The sequence below is a fragment of the Triturus cristatus genome, chromosome 3_2, assembly GCF_964204655.1.
Source record: "Triturus cristatus chromosome 3_2, aTriCri1.1, whole genome shotgun sequence".
Lineage (NCBI taxonomy): Eukaryota > Metazoa > Chordata > Amphibia > Caudata > Salamandridae > Triturus > Triturus cristatus.
Genome location: NC_140584.1, coordinates 831925755 through 831945172, shown reverse-complemented (window position 1 = coordinate 831945172; position 19418 = coordinate 831925755). Strand labels below are relative to the sequence as shown.

General features: G+C 41.8%; 1 protein-coding gene across 2 annotated transcripts in view; it reads left to right on the top strand.

Annotated features, from left to right (window-relative positions):
* CRPPA (CDP-L-ribitol pyrophosphorylase A) overlaps nt 1-19418 on the top strand; it is an 84003-nt gene that overhangs the window by 43678 nt on the left and 20907 nt on the right. The window contains exons 2-3 of one of the 2 annotated variants that reach the window (XM_085649070.1): nt 9386-9638; nt 16014-16266. The exons of the other annotated variant lie outside the window; for it this stretch is intronic. The gene's annotated coding sequence lies outside the window, so the exon portion shown is untranslated. The remainder of the gene's footprint in view (nt 1-9385; nt 9639-16013; nt 16267-19418) is intronic. 2 annotated transcript variants of the gene reach the window in all.

The window sequence follows — 19418 nt, the reverse complement described above, 5'->3', positions numbered from 1 at the left end:
TCAGTAGTTTGCTTCCCACTCCCTGTATGGTATAAACGCCTACTAACACTACTTTCACAGGTATCCTACAAACACCAGAGCACATCACTTTACAGCAATGACCTCCCGGTTTAGGCTCTAGGTTTCATACCAGACTGTAGCACCATCTCATCTCAGCACCATGTCACTCTGAGCAACACCGCACTTTCAGACCGGTAGGTGTGACTACTTTGCTTAGCACTCCCCCCACAGAGGTTACAGTGCTCCTATCCTCCTGTTTTCTACTCTTTTCACCCTTTTTCCCCCTTACTCGCTTCAATGGAATCACAAAATGGCGGCCAACACTTCCTAGTTGCAACCACTCGCAGCGCTCACAACCAATAAGCAGCAAGCTTGTGCTCGTAACACCTCAGCCAATCAGATCGCAGAATTCCCAAATATCGATATCTGTAAAATTCGATATTTCTCAAACTACTGAAAGGATTTACACCAAATAAGCAAAAGCGTGCTTTCTAGACCAAGACCCTTCTCCCTGCCAAATTTGGGGTAATTCCGTTCACCTGTTCGACCTGTAGCCTTGTCTAAATTTTCCTATGGAAATTAACATGGAGAATACACGATTTTTGGACCCCCCTTTTCTCTCAGCCCCCCCCCTTGAAGAATCACCCCCAAACTTCCCACATAGGAGCTGATATGAACAAAAAATTTGTTTGGAAAATTTCATGAAGATTCATCAAAAGACGCCATAGTTATAAGCAAAACAATAAATGCTCTTCCTATGGAAACTTGGTCCTAACTATAACTGCCTACTGGTGACTGCCAATAGGTAATATATATATATGGCCTTCAAGCAATTGAATATTTCTTAAAAAGCCGTTCATTGAAATTTAAAGATCATAATTGTATGATCTTGGAATTTGTCGAATACTGTTTAACTAACAATATCTTCCTTTTCCAGGATCAATTATTCAGACAGCTACAGGGTACGGCCATGGGCACCTGCTTCGCCCCCAGTTACGCAAATCTTTTCGTGGGCTGGTGGGAGAAGCAGGTGGCCTGGTCAGATGCCAATGAGATGTGGACCAGTAGGCTAATCAGCTGGAACCGCTACATAGATGATCTTTTTACCATTTTCAATGGCACCATAGAATCTGCCAATGAATTTGTTAGCAATCTGAATTTAAATGATTTGAACCTCAGATTCAGTGGTGAAGTTAGTAAATCTTCGGTAAATTTTCTGGATCTGGAGGTTTTTGTCTCTGATGGAAGACTATGTACATCCCTACACAGAAAACCAACGGCAGGGAATTCCGTTCTCCATTCTGACAGCTGTCATTTAGGCAAACTGATTAACAGCATCCCTTATGGCGAACTGCTAAGAATTAAAAGAAACTGCACTAGAGAGTGTGACTTTCGCTCAGCCGCAGCTGACAGTGAAGCCAGATTCCTCATGCGAGGATATTCAGAGGCCACTATACGTAGCGCTAGATGTAAAGTTGAATCAAAAGATAGACTTGAACTCATAAGTGGCACTTCTGCAACCAAGCAAAAGAAGGAACAATCCATATCTTCTCCTAACATGGATTGCTGATTGATTACTAGTTATGCCAGCAATCAAAATGCCCTCAGAGAAATACTAAAAAGAAACTTGCAGATTCTTAAATCCGATCCAGTAATTGGGGAAGACTTACCCAAGGCACAGCAACTATCATTTAGAAAGGCCAGATCATTACATGATGATCTGGTTCAAAGTCATTTTTCTATTCCAAGAAAAGCCTGCGGTCTAGGTTCTATCAAGGGATTCTACCCATGCCGCAAGTGTAAGGCATGTAAAAACAGCGAAAAGACCTTAACGTATGAAATTCCAGGCCTTAAATCCCCCAAAAGAATTCAAAAATGTATCAACTGCAATACAGTGTATTGTTTAATCTGCCCGTGCGGCCTGAGGTACATTGGGAGCACTATACATCCCACAAAGATCAGGATCCTAGAACACCAGAGAGCTATCACCACAAATGACGTCAACTATCCGGTTGCACGTCATTTTAAAAGTCATCATGGCAGCAATAGGGATTTATTACGCTTCTTTTGCCTTGATCATGTTCCCACCAGCATTCGAGGAGGAGATAGACTTCTCAAACTCCGTAGACTGGAGTCCCGATTCATAATTGATCTGCAAACTAAGATACCTCAGGGACTCAACAGCAGTGAGGAATTGGCGATACATCTTTGATTTTGAAATCATGACATTTTCTGAACAGTCTGTCAGCTTATCTCTTTGTATTTTGCATTATGTCGGATGTCAGCATAACCAGTTAATTAATTATTTTTTTCTGGATTAATGATAGTTAAACAGGACACTGTTTTCCTTCCCACATTTACGTTATTTGCTATATGTAATATGCAATATAACTTCATGAGTCTTTTCTTTATGTATAGCTTTTTGCATCTTTTGGTGGACGATTATTCAGCATAGATTTGATGCTGTAGAAGTGGGTGTGTTTCTTTTCTATTTATATCGAGGTCCTCGATTTTGTCACTGTTTGACCGGGTTGACGGAATATGCCCATCTGAGGGCTTTATAGTCATGAAATATTAACCTTGGTCTTCGTGTTTGCATAACTGATCAATGATATTAGCCCATTCAGGGCAAAAATGCAATTAATTCATTATTTGATCACATTAACATGTTTAAAGATGGCTGAAACTTTTCTTTAAACTTACTTTTGAAGTCCTTTTTTTGATGTTTGTTTAAAGGAGCACCTCACCACCAATCACTGTAATGTATTTGATTTAAATTGTGCTGTCCAGGGACGCCTTGCAAAACTGACGAAGGCAGTCGCCGAAACATGTCTTTTGTGTATAGTTTAACCTAATAAATCGGGTTAAATCATCCCCCGTGAGTTCTGTACTTTGTACTTTGTAGCAGAGAGATATATATATATATATATATATATATATATATATAATCTCCAGCAAAAGCTTCTAATTTAGTAAGATGGGTTGTCTACTAGAGAGCTACTTACAGGTAGCTGAGAAGCTATCAGTAGCTCACAAGCAACTCGGAAATGCCTGGTATGAAGTGTACCTTGGCCCTGTAAGGTAAATGTCACTAGTGCAGTGGTTCCCAATCTGTGCGCTGTGGCGTCAAAACTAGCCAGGGGCTCCGCGCACCAAACACACAGTTTGGTGCCGCAGTTTTGCATCCTAAAGGCTGTCGATACAACTGCATTCTGCCACAGGAATATACACCAACACTGAAAGAACCTTGCCCCCTATCCCCACCACCAATGCCAAACCTCCCAATCCCGCACGCCTCTGCTCGGTGGCAGCATTGCAGGCCAAGCACAACTTTCTAAAAGGGTCCAGGTCCAGAGCAGTCGTGCGTGTACAGGAGGACGCTGGCTGCAGCTTCCACGCTTCGACTTTGAAACACAGCTAAGTGCCCTCACCTGACCTCTATCTGATGAGAGCAGCCACACACTCTAAAAACAAGGCCTGTCCACAACAATTCACAAACTGTCTCATGGAAACAGTCACAGGATGTCAGTGGGACCAGTATCGGGCGTCAGATCATGGTGTCTCTCCTAGTCCGAACTAGACCCAGGCCAAGGGTGACATCCTTGGATGTCTACTGTAAATATAACATCCTGTGTCAGATTAAAGCGCTTCAACACCTCATCAGGGGCAGTAAACGCGCTATCAATATATAATTACAGATATAGAATCTAGGCTGTCTTACAGTGAGGCCCATATCCAATGTCATATCCCTAGCTATTTTCTAGAAACATACCCAGTATTGGGGATTAACCTCCACTCCCCATGGGCCTGAATAGGACCCTCCCATCATTTCCCTCAATTCAGTGCATGGAAAACTCTAAATCTGGGAATGCACTGCGGTGCCACGTACTCACAGAAATGCAGTGCACTTTTTTTTGCACTCACAAAAGTCACTATCTGCAGTTGTTCTACCCAAACGCAGTACAGTTCTATTCACCACGGGGTGAAGTTAGTACTCCACAAGCCCAGGTGCAGTGTTCTAAGTCCCCAATATACCACCAAAGCCCTACAACGTTCCCCAAAATACAGTGCAATTCTCTGTGCTCAAAACCAGTGTTCCGAGCCCCGGTAGTTCTGTGCCCCAAATTAAATGCTGTCTTCTCTATTCCAATCAATACATAGGTGTTCTGGGTCCCTACGTAGGTCTGTGCTGCCTAGACTCAAGTGTAGTGGTGTTCAGTCTGTGTCCCTCAAAGCAGCCTTCAGAGGCCACCCCTTCCCTGACTCTCAGCCTCATTCCTGCTCTTTGAAATCAGCGGCACTGCCAGCCTCTTATTGTGACTGAGTCCCACATGCCAGCCCTGCTCCAGAAACCATCTTGTGTCCAGGCAAAGCTATACCCTAGCCCAGCCTTGCAAACTTGCACCTCCAGCAAAAACAGAAATCGCCTGAGGCCATAAAACCTGCTGCTCTCCACCAGAGACACACAAAATGTATATCTCACAAGGGGACATGTAATGCAGCAAATGTGCCGCAAGGGTATATGACACGCGGTTGTAATGGAAGTACAGCTCTCCTTGGCTGCAGCATGTGCATCTCTTCTGCGTGAGGCACCATATGAATGCCTATCCGGGTGTGTACACTGTGTGTAGCTCACTCCTGGAGTACACAATATGTGCTCACCTCATACGCAAGTCTCATGGGTGGAGGTGCAAACTATACATGAGATGTATTTTGTAGACCACTATTCCCACCCACAGGTTCATAGTTAAACGAATGCCATGGCTCACTTGTGGTGTACTTTTGAAAGCTTTTAGCACTGTATTCAGTATCATGCTATGCAGATGGTGTCCATGTCAATATGTGCCTGTGCTTATGATTGTAGTGTAGTGAAGGAGAGTGAGATACAGCCAAACATTTGGTTCTGCCTCCCATCTTCAAGGTGATTTGTTCCAATTTTCTGGTACACGGATGACGTTGCCGTGAGCATGAAATGTCAGTTTATCATGACCACTTTATATATGGCCAGCTTTACTAACGTATGTGTAGCATATTTCCGTTAAACCAAATAAGTTTGTTTTTTGTGTAGCATGCACCCTGAATAAACTTACTTCATGGTGCTTTCAAATTAGTTGGCCAAGTAAAATGAGAGTGTGAAGTAAAGCAATTTGCCTGGAATTTCTCTGTCCTGTTAATAGCAAGTGCAGGAGATACCAGAGAGGCGGTGCTTAGATTACAGCTCTTCAACCGGATAAACTGATTGTTCAATACACGTACTTCGTTTGAATTTCAGTTTCCACTCAGCTGTCCTGTATTCCGTGTTATTTGTCTTTAAAGAACTATGAGGCCGATTAAGATGCCGCCCGCCACCGTACCGGGAAACTGGACCGACCGCCGAAGGTGCGTCGGTCCTGCCAGTGACATTAGGATGCAATGCCGCCATGGAAAGGCATATCTCAGCCTGCATCATGATATGGATGGCGGTGTCTTGCAGACACTGCCACCATATCATGCCCTTTTTCCGCCCCACCATCGTAATGTGGCGGGGGGAAATGGTAAGCGGGCGGTGGGAATTGGCAGGCGGATTGCCACCGCTATACGGGCGGTGGCGATCCGCCCGCCAACATTATCGACCCCTACATTAGGGAGGAATTAGAGGCACTATCTGGGGTGCTGGGTCCAGCTACATTTAGGATCCCTGGTTCCATGGGTCAATGGCTGGGCCAAGGTAGGGTTGCCATCTCTGGTTGGGAGGAAGCTCACACTGCTGGTTTCCTACAGCACCCTCAGGTCACTAATGGAAGGAAGATAATGCCGCTGGGGTCCTACAGCATTGGGGGGCAGGGAACTCTCAGAGCTATGGTGACAGTACTGACCTGGCACTGCTGGTAGAAAGCTCACACTGCTGAGTCTTATATCAAAGACATGCTGCTCGAGGAAGCTGACATTCCTGGTGCCTGATGGGGTAGACCACAGGGAGTGGTCACTGCTACAGCCTTCACACTTGCAGGTACTGCTGGGGAAAGGTCGTATTACTTGAAAGTTCCTCTCCTCCGGGCATTCTATAGCACACGGAATGCCTGCCCCTCATTCAGAACTGGATGTTCAGAACTGATCTGAGGCTCAGCTACACAAGGGGCTGTTGTTTACCAAGAAAAACAAGCAATAACTAGTCCAAACCTGAGTCAGCGGCATGACCTGGGACCAATTCAGACCCCAACTTTCATTCAACTCCATGTTACTTAGATTCACCCTGGACACCAACCTCGGTCTCAAAGACATCACTGTCAAGAAACAAGGACAGCCTGGTATCATCAGACTTGAGGTAATAACGTGTAAAAAATTAAAAACTAGATGGCAGACGCAGACCTTCTTTATCAATGCACTCAGGATCTGAAACCACATTCCTATATCTATCAGGGCATCACAAAACCTACTCAGAAATGAGCTAAAGACACACCTCTCTAAAGAGCACTACACCACAATGCAGTAATAGTTCACTTGTCCGAGAACCCCGTGTCCCTCCAATCATTCGTTGACTCTGCATGGGGCTCCGCAGTGGATAGGATAGGATTACATCTATAATTATAATGCCTTCATTGGTATCATCCCAATTATTTTCAGGGAGAATACTGGAAGTACTACAGAGGCCTGGCTTAGATCCATCCACCCACCCAAAAATAATATTCCCACTCCAGTCAGGGCAACAGGAGGGAAAGTGTTGGATTGCGGAAGGAAAAAATAATAATAGTCCCACTGCAGTTAGTACTACATTAGAAACAAACCAATTCCCTACAAAGCAATAAAATTATTTTAATAACCAGTTAAAATGTAAATGTTAAAAAAACAAATATATTTCATATAAACATTTGTTAAATATAATTTTTAAATACATATGATAACTAATTACAAACATTAAAAATGAAATGTAAAAATAATTGTCATATAAAAAAATGTTATTTAAAAATGTATTAACAAAAAATAATTTATAACATACATTTTATTTTAGGTACTTTCCATCATATACCCCTACAAAACACCCAACCAAACTAAAACGTAACCTTTAAAAGCTAAATATTTACACTATTAACATAAATATGTATCAACAATCTAATTATCAATAATTAAAAATTAATTATTATTTAAATGAAATACTTTTACTTTCCACAATATACCCCAAGAGAATATACAACCCACTCTTAAAGTTAAATAAAAACATAATTACACAGTTAACATAATTAATTATAATTAAATAACCATTATTAAAAAATATGTAAATATTAATTATTTAAATTGACTACCCTGTACCCATATAAACCCCACAACCCACACAAAATAAAAATAAAAACTTACACAATTAACATAATTATCAATTAAATAATATTTAACAATAAATTAAACTACTTTCCACCTAAAACCTCTATAAACCCCACAACCCACACATGAAATAAATAAAAGATTAAAAAAAATTACACTATTAACATAATTAATAATTATTATTTAAAAAAATAATCATTTATTATGAATAAATTACTTCCCACCCTGTACCCCTATAAACCCACAACTTGCTACGGTACTAGAAATAACAAAAATTACTTAAACGAAATTTAATAACTACTAAAATAAATTACAAATACATTAAAAAAAATTATACAAACAAATTACATCATATACATTTAAAATATATAGTAAAATGCATAACAATAATTAAAAACATATTTTAAACAACTATATTATTGTAATTGATCTTAATAACATCGATATTTTAAAAATCGATATTACTTGACTTAAAATCGATATTCTTTACCACGATATTCTTGCTGACGATATTTCCATGTCACAATATTTTTGACTCGATATTTCTGCAAGTCGATATTTACAAATCGATATTTTGTCTCACCACCCCAATGGAGATGTCTGTTAGTGTTAGCAAAATCAGAATTATATATTGTGTTTGTTCTTGCACTTTTGCGTTGCCTGTTAAGGAAAGGGGCCTGTTGGAAGTGTTTTGAATTACAGTAACTCTAAATCAAATTATACCCCTTTTCTTCTTCCTTTAGCATTATATGGGTCATGCACACTATGGACTTATTAATCCGTCTACGAAGGAAGCTGCGGAAGGCAGGCTGATAGTGCCCAGGTTTAAGTTGTTAAACTTGGAGTGTGCAAACATGACTGATAAAGGATGATTGGGTCCTAGTGGGAAAGATTTCAATGTTTTTAGATTGCAGTTACAGTGGCCAATAGTAATATTCAAGTTTTGTTCAGCATATTGCTAACTGGAGGTTGTGAATAGATTATTGGCTGGTTGCTCTTGTAGTTGTTGATCTAATATAGTAGCTATGAGAATGGACATTAGAGGGAAGTTTTTTTGTTTCAAACTATAGGGTTTGGCAGGAAATGTAGTCTGTGTTGGGAGTCATGTCATGCATACCACTCAAGCCCAAGCTCTACTTTTTCATTGCGTCATTTGTGAATTGAGGTACAGCCCCTTCAACAATTACCTTTCCATGCCCTGGCCTGTCCCCTTCTAAAAAGACATTTCTGTTTTATTTTGTTGCTCTTGTTATCAAAGGCCTCTTGTTTATGTTAGCCATTCTCTGGGCCATTCAATATTGGTGTCCTTGTTTTCAAAAAGTCCTTGCTTATAAGAGCTAGCCCCCGGGGCCATTTGCCATTCTTGGTGTCCCTGTTATTCCAAATGGCCTCTTGTCTAGATTAGCCATACCCTGGGGTTGTTTGACACCGTACCGAGTATTCTGGCCCGTATCCCTAGGAATGACAAATTGCATCGGCGATCTCGTGCTAGCTAGCAAGATTTCAGGTGTTACATGATCACGGTGGCCAACTTGGTTTGAGAGCAGTACTTAAACCCCGCCCAATTCACAATGCCTTGCTTGGCTTCTTACTTGCTTTGCTTTTTACTCTCTTGGAGAGAGGTCTAGTTTCTCCATTCCTCACCTGGAATCATGTCGATCCTTCAGACCCGAGGGCGCCATGTCCATTTCAAAGCATCCCACCATGGGTGGCTCATCTGAGTCACTGCATACACCGCACCTAAAAGAAAGAAAGAACACAAGAAAAAAGGTGAACATCACCAAGTAATCCACATAGGACAATACTCTGAAGGCAAGGTTAGTGCACTAACTAGAGAATAGCCTTAACTCTCAGAGAAAGACCGAGACACTGAACCATAGAGCAGAACTACGCTCCCAAGCGAGGGATACTAAGTTCACAGACTCCTGATACTCTTGATCAATCCTGAAGAAAGGATCCAGAGACTTTGAGCAGCTTGAAGTGTATAGTAGTTATTGCATAAGTAACTGTTCCATAATATGTAGATGTGTTGTAGTGCTGAATGTCTGCTTGAGTTTAATGTTGGATATTTCTCTTGTATCACACACAGGCATACCACAGAGAACTATTCTACTGAGCCGGGATACAATCTAACGGAAGACCAACACCAATCAGACATGAAAAGGGATGCAAGTGGTACTCCAGACATAAGATCTTGAGAGCTAAGGATTTCTCTCTTTCTTCCTATTCCCCCACCCTTCCTTTCTGAGACACCTGCTGACTTTAGGTTCCATCCCTGGTTGAGGGTTATCTTAGAGGCGAGTGAGTTGCAGCATCGTCCCCGCAGACTAGGCACTTCCCAGGTGAGTGGCCTGACAGTCTGTGTTAATGCTGTGAAATCCCCTTATGAGGCCTACATAGAGTAATCGGACTTCTAGATCTCGCTGTGCACAAAAAATTGTGACTTGTGTTGGAAGAACAAATATATTAACTATATATGAGAATGATTATATGATAGGTTTATTTCAGCACAGGTTTGTGGCCCAGTCATCTACTATATGACGTGACTGCACACAACAAGCTATTGTATGGATGTGTGTTTTTCACAGGGTATGCATGTGTGTCATCTGCGAGAAAGGTGGGCAGACTGACTTGGTTGTTTCAAAGAGAACGCAATAAAACAATAGTAGCATTAGGGAGAGAGCGGAATACAGTATAAATTTACAGATTTGTCTGGAATTAGAAGATCACCTGTGCAGAGTACTCTGTGATACTCCTATGGTTTTCTTTTTAGGCTCTTGCAAAAGTCTTGAAACTTGTTTTGATGATCCAAGCTTGTTGCTCATTAGGTGGATTTACTGTAGAGAATTTGTAACATCCATACAGATTATCATATGTACAGTATAATTTTAGGAAATGGGCTCAGGGTACTGACTGGAGAAGGGATTTATCTTAAAGTTCAGTGACAGATAATAAGAATACCCTGAGGGTGACATTCATTTCATCCATAAGACATGGCTTAGTTGGTGAACACAGGTCAAGGTCTCGTAGATGTAGCAAATATGAAGGATTTGTGAGAGCTCATTGAGTCCTAAATTAGATTTTTGTTTTTTCTTTAAATAACTTCATTAGTATTTTTACTTTAACATGACTGTCATCATGAATTCGTACAGATATATTTGGAATCCGACATCGGGGATACAAATCCTTAATCAGAATAGCATTATATCGCACATTAATATATAAACAACCCAATATGCTGTACACCAAAACAAACAGTTATATCATACATAAGAATATGTGCAGATGCCTCTGCATGCCATTGCTCACAGTGTAATTGCATCATGCTTTTATAAAATAGTGTTGTTGTTCACTGCTCACGCTAGACAGGACCCATCTGAGGGGTCATAACAGGATTTCGCGCATACGTACTGTATGCTTACAAACTGTGACAATCGGGTCTTATCGTCTAATTTAGTCCTGAATTTTATGGTGTCACAATGTAGCATCAGTATGGCTTCCTTTTTTAGGTCTCGCCCGGTGACGCAGCGCAAAGCGCTGTTGCCAGCGAGATCTATTTTTACTGACTTGCCTCGGAAGGGAGACAGGAGATGGGCACGCGCAGGGGCGATTGCAGTTTGTGAACGTGCCCGTGAACATGCACGTACAGACACGCGATGTGCACATCTCCTGTCCCCTTCCGTCCTCACCAGCCTCATGTAATTTCTTTTTAGGTCTCGCCTTGCTATCACGTAAGCGATCGCAAAGCGAGACTATAGGGGCTTTTAAAAGTGCTCCCAAAAAGCGGATTGCATTGCTAGCACACGCACAATCACGCGCTTGGTGCCGCCATGCACTCCGCTTTTTGGGAGCACTTCAAAGGGTTCGCTCCCCCGCCCCCAAGCGCGCGCGCGCCACGCTCCGCCGGGCTTGTTTTAATTAACTTCACACGTGGCGCCCATTTCCTAAGCGCCGTGCTTTCAACTTTAAAGCGCCATCTCCCCGTAGGCTGCCCTCCCTCCCACCACCAAACACAGGCTGCCTATGGAACTCTCCTCCCACCCCTGCTGCCAGGTTAAGGAGGTTATCGGTCGCCCGGAGTAGACTCTTCCGCTATGTTTTGTTTGCAGCTTGTTTCGAATTGCTAACCTGTATCGTTGTCTGAAATATATGACAAACCGGGTCCTAATCTCCACTTTAATCGCCTGAGCGATGCATTTGTCATCTGAAGAGTTGTGTGCGAGGAAAAACGTCCAGCGCGCAAGACCCGGGCTCGACACGAGTAAGTTTCACAAGTAAGTGAGACAATTATAAACATCGACCTTCAAACCCGTAAGGCGTTAAAACAATTGAACATGCCGGCTTCAAATTCAGAAGCACTTCTGCTGTTGCGGCTGAGGGTGCAGCACCGGAACTCTCCGCCTTTCGAAGTTTCACTTCAGTTTCCCGAGATTAAAATTCCGCTGCACAGTAACATTTGAATCGAAATGCAACCCAGTCGCTAATAATTTGTAGGACTATAGCACGAGATAATAGCAAGTGCAGGAGATACCAGAGAGGCGGTGCTTAGATTACAGCTCTTCAACCGGATAAACTGATTGTTCAATACACGTACTTCGTTTGAATTTCAGTTTCCACTCAGCTGTCCTGTATTCCGTGTTATTTGTCTTTAAAGAACTATGAGGCCGATTAAGATGCCGCCCGCCACCGTACCGGGAAACTGGACCGACCGCCGAAGGTGCGTCGGTCCTGCCAGTGACATTAGGATGCAATGCCGCCATGGAAAGGCATATCTCAGCCTGCATCATGATATGGATGGCGGTGTCTTGCAGACACTGCCACCATATCATGCCCTTTTTCCGCCCCACCATCGTAATGTGGCGGGGGGAAATGGTAAGCGGGCGGTGGGAATTGGCAGGCGGATTGCCACCGCTATACGGGCGGTGGCGATCCGCCCGCCAACATTATCGACCCCTACATTAGGGAGGAATTAGAGGCACTATCTGGGGTGCTGGGTCCAGCTACATTTAGGATCCCTGGTTCCATGGGTCAATGGCTGGGCCAAGGTAGGGTTGCCATCTCTGGTTGGGAGGAAGCTCACACTGCTGGTTTCCTACAGCACCCTCAGGTCACTAATGGAAGGAAGATAATGCCGCTGGGGTCCTACAGCATTGGGGGGCAGGGAACTCTCAGAGCTATGGTGACAGTACTGACCTGGCACTGCTGGTAGAAAGCTCACACTGCTGAGTCTTATATCAAAGACATGCTGCTCGAGGAAGCTGACATTCCTGGTGCCTGATGGGGTAGACCACAGGGAGTGGTCACTGCTACAGCCTTCACACTTGCAGGTACTGCTGGGGAAAGGTCGTATTACTTGAAAGTTCCTCTCCTCCGGGCATTCTATAGCACACGGAATGCCTGCCCCTCATTCAGAACTGGATGTTCAGAACTGATCTGAGGCTCAGCTACACAAGGGGCTGTTGTTTACCAAGAAAAACAAGCAATAACTAGTCCAAACCTGAGTCAGCGGCATGACCTGGGACCAATTCAGACCCCAACTTTCATTCAACTCCATGTTACTTAGATTCACCCTGGACACCAACCTCGGTCTCAAAGACATCACTGTCAAGAAACAAGGACAGCCTGGTATCATCAGACTTGAGGTAATAACGTGTAAAAAATTAAAAACTAGATGGCAGACGCAGACCTTCTTTATCAATGCACTCAGGATCTGAAACCACATTCCTATATCTATCAGGGCATCACAAAACCTACTCAGAAATGAGCTAAAGACACACCTCTCTAAAGAGCACTACACCACAATGCAGTAATAGTTCACTTGTCCGAGAACCCCGTGTCCCTCCAATCATTCGTTGACTCTGCATGGGGCTCCGCAGTGGATAGGATAGGATTACATCTATAATTATAATGCCTTCATTGGTATCATCCCAATTATTTTCAGGGAGAATACTGGAAGTACTACAGAGGCCTGGCTTAGATCCATCCACCCACCCAAAAATATTATTCCCACTCCAGTCAGGGCAACAGGAGGGAAAGTGTTGGATTGCGGAAGGAAAAAATAATAATAGTCCCACTGCAGTTAGTACTACATTAGAAACAAACCAATTCCCTACAAAGCAATAAAATTATTTTAATAACCAGTTAAAATGTAAATGTTAAAAAAACAAATATATTTCATATAAACATTTGTTAAATATAATTTTTAAATACATATGATAACTAATTACAAACATTAAAAATGAAATGTAAAAATAATTGTCATATAAAAAAATGTTATTTAAAAATGTATTAACAAAAAATGATTTATAACATACATTTTATTTTAGGTACTTTCCATCATATACCCCTACAAAACACCCAACCAAACTAAAACGTAACCTTTAAAAGCTAAATATTTACACTATTAACATAAATATGTATCAACAATCTAATTATCAATAATTAAAAATTAATTATTATTTAAATGAAATACTTTTACTTTCCACAATATACCCCAAGAGAATATACAACCCACTCTTAAAGTTAAATAAAAACATAATTACACAGTTAACATAATTAATTATAATTAAATAACCATTATTGAAAAATATGTAAATATTAATTATTTAAATTGACTACCCTGTACCCATATAAACCCCACAACCCACACAAAATAAAAACTTACACAATTAACATAATTATCAATTAAATAATATTTAACAATAAATTAAACTACTTTCCACCTAAAACCTCTATAAACCCCACAACCCACACATGAAATAAATAAAAGATTAAAAAAAATTACACTATTAACATAATTAATAATTATTATTTAAAAAAATAATCATTTATTATGAATAAATTACTTCCCACCCTGTACCCCTATAAACCCACAACCTGCTACGGTACTAGAAATAACAAAAATTACTTAAACGAAATTTAATAACTACTAAAATAAATTACAAATACATTAAAAAAAATTATACAAACAAATTACATCATATACATTTAAAATATATAGTAAAATGCATAACAATAATTAAAAACATATTTTAAACAACTATATTATTGTAATTGATCTTAATAACATCGATATTTTAAAAATCGATATTACTTGACTTAAAATCGATATTCTTTACCACGATATTCTTGCTGACGATATTTCCATGTCACAATATTTTTGACTCGATATTTCTGCAAGTCGATATTTACAAATCGATATTTTGTCTCACCACCCCAATGGAGATGTCTGTTAGTGTTAGCAAAATCAGAATTATATATTGTGTTTGTTCTTGCACTTTTGCGTTGCCTGTTAAGGAAAGGGGCCTGTTGGAAGTGTTTTGAATTACAGTAACTCTAAATCAAATTATACCCCTTTTCTTCTTCCTTTAGCATTATATGGGTCATGCACACTATGGACTTATTAATCCGTCTACGAAGGAAGCTGCGGAAGGCAGGCTGATAGTGCCCAGGTTTAAGTTGTTAAACTTGGAGTGTGCAAACATGACTGATAAAGGATGATTGGGTCCTAGTGGGAAAGATTTCAATGTTTTTAGATTGCAGTTACAGTGGCCAATAGTAATATTCAAGTTTTGTTCAGCATATTGCTAACTGGAGGTTGTGAATAGATTATTGGCTGGTTGCTCTTGTAGTTGTTGATCTAATATAGTAGCTATGAGAATGGACATTAGAGGGAAGTTTTTTTGTTTCAAACTATAGGGTTTGGCAGGAAATGTAGTCTGTGTTGGGAGTCATGTCATGCATACCACTCAAGCCCAAGCTCTACTTTTTCATTGCGTCATTTGTGAATTGAGGTACAGCCCCTTCAACAATTACCTTTCCATGCCCTGGCCTGTCCCCTTCTAAAAAGACATTTCTGTTTTATTTTGTTGCTCTTGTTATCAAAGGCCTCTTGTTTATGTTAGCCATTCTCTGGGCCATTCAATATTGGTGTCCTTGTTTTCAAAAAGTCCTTGCTTATAAGAGCTAGCCCCCGGGGCCATTTGCCATTCTTGGTGTCCCTGTTATTCCAAATGGCCTCTTGTCTAGATTAGCCATACCCTGGGGTTGTTTGACACCGTACCGAGTATTCTGGCCCGTATCCCTAGGAATGACAAATTGCATCGGCGATCTCGTGCTAGCTAGCAAGATTTCAGGTGTTACATGATCACGGTGGCCAACTTGGTTTGAGAGCAGTACTTAAACCCCGCCCAATTCACAATGCCTTGCTTGGCTTCTTACTTGCTTTGCTTTTTACTCTCTTGGAGAGAGGTCTAGTTTCTCCATTCCTCACCTGGAATCATGTCGATCCTTCAGACCCGAGGGCGCCATGTCCATTTCAAAGCATCCCACCATGGGTGGCTCATCTGAGTCACTGCATACACCGCACCTAAAAGAAAGAAAGAACACAAGAAAAAAGGTGAACATCACCAAGTAATCCACATAGGACAATACTCTGAAGGCAAGGTTAGTGCACTAACTAGAGAATAGCCTTAACTCTCAGAGAAAGACCGAGACACTGAACCATAGAGCAGAACTACGCTCCCAAGCGAGGGATACTAAGTTCACAGACTCCTGATACTCTTGATCAATCCTGAAGAAAGGATCCAGAGACTTTGAGCAGCTTGAAGTGTATAGTAGTTATTGCATAAGTAACTGTTCCATAATATGTAGATGTGTTGTAGTGCTGAATGTCTGCTTGAGTTTAATGTTGGATATTTCTCTTGTATCACACACAGGCATACCACAGAGAACTATTCTACTGAGCCGGGATACAATCTAACGGAAGACCAACACCAATCAGACATGAAAAGGGATGCAAGTGGTACTCCAGACATAAGATCTTGAGAGCTAAGGATTTCTCTCTTTCTTCCTATTCCCCCACCCTTCCTTTCTGAGACACCTGCTGACTTTAGGTTCCATCCCTGGTTGAGGGTTATCTTAGAGGCGAGTGAGTTGCAGCATCGTCCCCGCAGACTAGGCACTTCCCAGGTGAGTGGCCTGACAGTCTGTGTTAATGCTGTGAAATCCCCTTATGAGGCCTACATAGAGTAATCGGACTTCTAGATCTCGCTGTGCACAAAAAATTGTGACTTGTGTTGGAAGAACAAATATATTAACTATATATGAGAATGATTATATGATAGGTTTATTTCAGCACAGGTTTGTGGCCCAGTCATCTACTATATGACGTGACTGCACACAACAAGCTATTGTATGGATGTGTGTTTTTCACAGGGTATGCATGTGTGTCATCTGCGAGAAAGGTGGGCAGACTGACTTGGTTGTTTCAAAGAGAACGCAATAAAACAATAGTAGCATTAGGGAGAGAGCGGAATACAGTATAAATATACAGATTTGTCTGGAATTAGAAGATCACCTGTGCAGAGTACTCTGTGATACTCCTATGGTTTTCTTTTTAGGCTCTTGCAAAAGTCTTGAAACTTGTTTTGATGATCCAAGCTTGTTGCTCATTAGGTGGATTTACTGTAGAGAATTTGTAACATCCATACAGATTATCATATGTACAGTATAATTTTAGGAAATGGGCTCAGGGTACTGACTGGAGAAGGGATTTATCTTAAAGTTCAGTGACAGATAATAAGAATACCCTGAGGGTGACATTCATTTCATCCATAAGACATGGCTTAGTTGGTGAACACAGGTCAAGGTCTCGTAGATGTAGCAAATATGAAGGATTTGTGAGAGCTCATTGAGTCCTAAATTAGATTTTTGTTTTTTCTTTAAATAACTTCATTAGTATTTTTACTTTAACATGACTGTCATCATGAATTCGTACAGATATATTTGGAATCCGACATCGGGGATACAAATCCTTAATCAGAATAGCATTATATCGCACATTAATATATAAACAACCCAATATGCTGTACACCAAAACAAACAGTTATATCATACATAAGAATATGTGCAGATGCCTCTGCATGCCATTGCTCACAGTGTAATTGCATCATGCTTTTATAAAATAGTGTTGTTGTTCACTGCTCACGCTAGACAGGACCCATCTGAGGGGTCATAACAGGATTTCGCGCATACGTACTGTATGCTTACAAACTGTGACAATCGGGTCTTATCGTCTAATTTAGTCCTGAATTTTATGGTGTCACAATGTAGCATCAGTATGGCTTCCTTTTTTAGGTCTCGCCCGGTGACGCAGCGCAAAGCGCTGTTGCCAGCGAGATCTATTTTTACTGACTTGCCTCGGAAGGGAGACAGGAGATGGGCACGCGCAGGGGCGATTGCAGTTTGTGAACGTGCCCGTGAACATGCACGTACAGACACGCGATGTGCACATCTCCTGTCCCCTTCCGTCCTCACCAGCCTCATGTAATTTCTTTTTAGGTCTCGCCTTGCTATCACGTAAGCGATCGCAAAGCGAGACTATAGGGGCTTTTAAAAGTGCTCCCAAAAAGCGGATTGCATTGCTAGCACACGCACAATCACGCGCTTGGTGCCGCCATGCACTCCGCTTTTTGGGAGCACTTCAAAGGGTTCGCTCCCCCGCCCCCAAGCGCGCGCGCGCCACGCTCCGCCGGGCTTGTTTTAATTAACTTCACACGTGGCGCCCATTTCCTAAGCGCCGTGCTTTCAACTTTAAAGCGCCATCTCCCCGTAGGCTGCCCTCCCTCCCACCACCAAACACAGGCTGCCTATGGAACTCTCCTCCCACCCCTGCTGCCAGGTTAAGGAGGTTATCGGTCGCCCGGAGTAGACTCTTCCGCTATGTTTTGTTTGCAGCTTGTTTCGAATTGCTAACCTGTATCGTTGTCTGAAATATATGACAAACCGGGTCCTAATCTCCACTTTAATCGCCTGAGCGATGCATTTGTCATCTGAAGAGTTGTGTGCGAGGAAAAACGTCCAGCGCGCAAGACCCGGGCTCGACACGAGTAAGTTTCACAAGTAAGTGAGACAATTATAAACATCGACCTTCAAACCCGTAAGGCGTTAAAACAATTGAACATGCCGGCTTCAAATTCAGAAGCACTTCTGCTGTTGCGGCTGAGGGTGCAGCACCGGAACTCTCCGCCTTTCGAAGTTTCACTTCAGTTTCCCGAGATTAAAATTCCGCTGCACAGTAACATTTGAATCGAAATGCAACCCAGTCGCTAATAATTTGTAGGACTATAGCACGAGAGCAACATGCTTAATGTATCCCGAACAGTGACCGGTTAGCTGCAGCTCACTTTCAAAAAGAGCAGCATGCACGCAGTGGCAAATGGCGATTTTCTTTTCTTTTTTTAAGCTGTTAAGATCTCTGTGGGGTAGTTCTCCAGTTATGAAGTTGATTCCAAGTTCTACCGGTTGCACATGTATCACAAATGAAATATTTGTCGAAGTAAAATTATCATTTAACATCTACTCACAAACAATGCTGTAAACTAAATAGTCGTATGCGTTATTCAAAAAATCTGAGGTAGTTTTTCCAACCGCCGTGAAACTAGTCATTTTTATTCGTAAAAACGCTCGAAGTGAGTAAGTGCAGGAACACCTGAGTTCGCGCGCCTGCCAGTTATCAGACATTGTTTCTCATCGCGATCCGTTGTTTCTTTGTTGAAGACACATCTCTTTTTATTGTTTATTTCACTGCTTGGAAGACATCGTATGATACATTGTTGGTGTTTTCGACGTCCACAGTAGATGCAAATTGTTTCATTGTATCTTGTATTTTTCTAATCCAGCGATTTTTACTTAAATACACCTACGCTGTACCAGGTAAAGTAAAATAAAAACCGATACATTGCATCGATGCAGAATTCATTACGCTCCAGAATACTTTCTGTACTCCATCCCCCTCCCCCAAAAAATATATAGTGCTGATTTGTGATCTCGAGTTACTTCGTAGCACAAGTGTGTTATCGGAAGGTGTCTAATACTGGAGCGGGCTCGAGCCTTCGGAAGAGTTGGGCTGTGTTGCGGGCACATACATTTCTCGTACCCGAAGGGGTAGTTTTTAGGTCTCGCCTGACCCAGTGCATGCGCTGGTCTGGCGAGACTTATTGAGAGGGCTCCAAAAAGTGCTACCAGGCCAGCCTAGAGCTACAGTGCATGTGCGCGGGCGCGCGTGGCTTTTACCGCGATTACTTTCACTTTCGCGCTTTGATGCTTGATCGCGATCACTT